The 4,865-nt window shown below is 41.9% G+C and overlaps 1 protein-coding gene across 4 annotated transcripts in view; it reads right to left on the bottom strand.

The window, feature by feature from the left end:
- The window catches only part of rbbp8l (retinoblastoma binding protein 8-like), a 13,680-nt gene extending 13,310 nt beyond the window's left edge, over nucleotides 1-370 (bottom strand). For all 4 annotated transcript variants that reach the window (XM_069660982.1, XM_069660983.1, XM_069660984.1 and 1 more), the window contains exon 1: nucleotides 316-370. The gene's annotated coding sequence lies outside the window, so the exon portion shown is untranslated. The remainder of the gene's footprint in view (nucleotides 1-315) is intronic.
- Between the last annotated feature and the right edge of the window lie 4,495 nt (nucleotides 371-4,865).

Here is a 4,865-nt window from a genome sequence, read left to right as displayed (position 1 = left end):
TGTCACTAATTATTTGAACTCTGACAACCAGAGAAAACTGTGTGTTGACAGATTACGGCTTTATTGGATTTAAAAAACGATATTTTAATATTTAAACCTTCAGCCAGACAATTGTGTATGTGCTCCACCCTACACACACACACACACACACACACACACACACACACACACTGTATAATGAGATAAAGGCCTGTGATCATTTCCTGTTTGCCCGCTCAGCTCCAGCTGCACATACCTGCACCTCCTCTGCCCACCTGTCAGCCCATCCCCTCCGTCCTCAGGCCATAACCCACAGATCACTGATCGATAACTCACCTGGTTCAGTGAGGTGTCCTCCAGTCGCTGTGTGCCGGACGTCTCTGCTGCTCCACTGAGGGATAGAGAGACAGAGGGTGAGAGCGAGCGATAAAGACGAGAGGAGAAAGAGGTGAGGGAGAACGCCCCACACCCTCCCTCTATCATCTCTCCACCCCAGAAAACCGGTCGGAGCAGTCGTCCCCTTGAGGAACACAAACACTGAGGCCCGGGCAAGTTCTCCCTCGATATTCCTGTTTTGCTGAAATCCCACCAAACCGGCTGAACCGGTTGCAGGCCTGCAGGGACAGAGGCCGAGCTGCACGAGCTGCGATCACAGGCAGCCTGTGAGGAGCAGCCAGAGCTGATGAGACACAGTTTAAGGTTTTTATCAGATTGTATCAAAGTCATGTGTAAGATTACTGTATTTACATGGTTTATAACCCGCAGAGCATGTCATGAATACTATGAAACACTGTCTCTGTCCCACACTCTTTAACGGCTGTGTGAGGCTGTAATAACAGTGTGATAACTACAGTGTCTGCAGTGAATAACTCATGTATTAAACACGTCATTGTGCGCTCAGTCCGCTCAGGGTGCGGCGAGCTGCTGATGTGGTTCAGGTATGTAAATCGATGGAAAAAACAGACAATAGAAACAGCATGCGTGTGTCTCTGAGACCAGACGTGATGTTTGCTCAATGTGAAAAATGTCATTTCCTGATTCCTGAACCAGATTCTTTATAACCAGCCTGACGGGCTGAGTCAGCATCTTCATCGTCCTCATCGCTCTCTGCGCTCAGACAACCACTCCCCAATCACACAAGAAACAGATCTGCACTGAGCTACACACGGCCCATGATGTGGGCACAGAGTACATGATAATGACAGTAAAAACCACCACACAGAGACAAAATATAACCACAGAGAGAAGAGACACAAATCAACCACAAAGACATGCAAGTCAACCACAAAGAGACACAAATCAACCACAAAGACACGCAAGTCAACCACAAAGAGATGCAAATCAACCACAAAGAGACGCAAATCAACCACAAAGACACGCAAGTCAACCACAAAGTGACACAAATCAACCACAAAGAGACGCAAATCAACCACAAAGAGACGCAAATCAACCACAAAGAGACGCAGATCAACCATAAAGACACAAATCAACCACAAAGAGACGCAAATCAACCACAAAGAGATGCAAATCAACCACAAACAGATGCAAATCAACCACAAAGAGACACAAATCAACCACAAAGACATGCAAATCAACCACAAAGAGACACAAATCAACCACAAAGAGACACAAGTCAACCACAAACAGATGCAAATCAACTAGAAAGAGACACAAATCAACCACAAAGACATGCAAATCAACCACAAAGAGACACAAATCAACCACAAAGAGACACAAGTCAACCACAAAGAGACACAAATCAACAACAAAGAGATGCAAATCAACCACAAAGAGACACAAATCAACTCCAAAGACACACAAATCAACTCCAAAGACACAAATCAACCACAAAGAGACACAAATCAACAACAAAGAGATGCAAATCAACTCCAAAGAGACACAAATCAACTCCAAAGACACACAAATCAACTCCAAAGACACACAAATCAACCACAAAGAGACACAAATCAACCACAAAGAGACGCAAATCAACCATAAAGACACAAATCAACCACAAAGAGACGCAAATCAACCACAAAGAGATGCAAATCAACCACAAACAGATGCAAATCAACCACAAAGAGACACAAATCAACCACAAAGACATGCAAATCAACCACAAAGAGACACAAATCAACCACAAAGAGACACAAGTCAACCACAAACAGATGCAAATCAACTAGAAAGAGACACAAATCAACCACAAAGACATGCAAATCAACCACAAAGAGACACAAATCAACCACAAAGAGACACAAGTCAACCACAAAGAGACACAAATCAACAACAAAGAGATGCAAATCAACCACAAAGAGACACAAATCAACTCCAAAGACACACAAATCAACTCCAAAGACACAAATCAACCACAAAGAGACACAAATCAACAACAAAGAGATGCAAATCAACTCCAAAGAGACACAAATCAACTCCAAAGACACACAAATCAACTCCAAAGACACACAAATCAACCACAAAGAGACACAAATCAACCACAAAGAGACGCAAATCAACCATAAAGACACAAATCAACCACAAAGAGATGCAAATCAACCACAAAGAGACACAAATCAACCACAAAGAGACACAAATCAACCACAAAGAGACACAAATCAACCACAAAGAGATGCAAATCTACTCCAAAGAGACACAAATCAACTCCAAAGACACACAAATCAACTCCAAAGAGACACAAATCAACCACAAAGAGACGCAAATCAACCATAAAGACACAAATCAACCACAAAGAGACACAAGTCAACCACAAAGAGACACAAATCAACCACAAAGAGACACAAATCAACCACAAAGAGACACAAATCAACCACAAAGAGATGCAAATCTACTCCAAAGAGACACAAATCAACTCCAAAGACACACAAATCAACCACAAAGAGACACAAATCAACCACAAAGAGACGCAAATCAACCATAAAGACACAAATCAACCACAAAGAGACACAAGTCAACCACAAAGAGACACAAATCAACAACAAAGAGATGCAAATCAACCACAAAGAGACACAAATCAACTCCAAAGACACACAAATCAACTCCAAAGACACAAATCAACCACAAAGAGACACAAATCAACAACAAAGAGATGCAAATCAACTCCAAAGAGACACAAATCAACTCCAAAGACACACAAATCAACCACAAAGAGACACAAATCAACCACAAAGAGACACAAATCAACCATAAAGACACAAATCAACCACAAAGAGATGCAAATCAACCACAAAGAGACACAAATCAACCACAAAGAGACACAAATCAACCACAAAGAGATGCAAATCTACTCCAAAGAGACACAAATCAACTCCAAAGACACACAAATCAACCACAAAGAGACGCAAATCAACCATAAAGACACAAATCAACCACAAAGAGACACAAATCAACCACAAAGAGATGCAAATCAACTCCAAAGAGACACAAATCAACCACAAAGAGACACAAAGCAACCACAAAGAGACGCAAGTCAACCGCAAAGAGATGCAAATCAACTCCAAACAGACACAAATCAACCACAAAGAGACACAAATCAACCATAAAGACACAAATCAACCACAAAGAGACACAAATCAACCATAAAGACACAAATCAACAACAAAGAGATGCAGATCAACTCCAAAGACACACAAATCAACTCCAAAGAGACACAAATCAACCACAAAGAGACACAAATCAACCATAAAGATACAAATTAACTCCAAAGAGACACAAATCAACTCCAAAGAGACACAAATCAACCACAAAGAGACGCAAATCAACCATAAAGACACAAATCAACCACAAAGAGACACAAATCAACAACAAAGAGATGCAAATCAACTCCAAAGAGACACAAATCAACCACAAAGAGACACAAATCAACCACAAAGAGACACAAATCAACCACAAACAGATGCAAATCAACTCCAAAGAGACACAAATCAACTCCAAAGAGACGCAAATCAACCATAAAGACACAAATCAACTCCAAAGAGACACAAATCAACCACAAAGAGACGCAAATCAACTCCAAAGAGACAAATCAACTCCAAAGAGACAAATCAACCACAAAGAGACGCAAATCAACTAGAAAAGAGACACAAATCAACCCATGATGTGGGCACAGAGTACATGATAATGATAAACAACAACATAGGGATGCCAAAGAACTACAAAGAGATGCTAAACAACTACATAGATGCTAAACAACAACATAGGGATGCTAATGAGTGCAGGGGCCCATTGTTTCAATCCTTCAGCAGACTGAGAGGAAGCAGAAGGGATGAAGTATGAGAAGACGGTGGATAAAGTCTGGTCTGACAGGAAGACACTGAAGAGAATCTTACAGTGTGTAATGGGGTCAATTTTTGTAGTTCTAGTTCAAACTGCATCTGCAGCGTCAGGACCTTGATGTCAATAAAGCTGTCATGCATCGACTGCCCTTACATAATAATGTAATGCTAAGTTTCATCCACAAGAGGGTGCTGTTAGATCTTAAAGCAGGGAGGGAGGATCAACAGATGTCTGGGAGAGCAGAGTTACTCATCAGTTTATGACCACAAAAACTGTCCCAGAGTCCTTTGCAGCAGAGGTGGTGATGACTTCTCACTGGGGGGAAGTCACGTGTTCAACGAAAGGCCACCACGAGAGGAGTGTGTGAAGGGTGATCCAGGGGTCAAAGGTCAAGCCTCTCATTAATCACAGTGCGGTTTTCCTCCTCTGCTGACACTGTTCTCTCCCTCACCTCTCACGGTCGAGTTAATCACATTTGAACTCTGATTATTCAGGACACAGTAGATTGTGTCAGCGCTCGCTCACACCTCAGCTTCAGGTAAAGTGTACAGTGCAGTATTTATTTTCCATCCTCTCTTAGGTCTTTAAGGTGATGA

Source organism: Semicossyphus pulcher, unplaced genomic scaffold (assembly GCF_022749685.1).
Source record: "Semicossyphus pulcher isolate SPU_LCO1_2020_fin unplaced genomic scaffold, fSemPul1.0.p SCAF_13, whole genome shotgun sequence".
In the NCBI taxonomy this organism is placed as follows: Eukaryota; Metazoa; Chordata; class Actinopteri; order Labriformes; family Labridae; genus Semicossyphus; species Semicossyphus pulcher.
The sequence above is the reverse complement of the archived record's forward strand: the minus strand, read 5'-3'. Positions and strand labels throughout refer to the sequence as shown.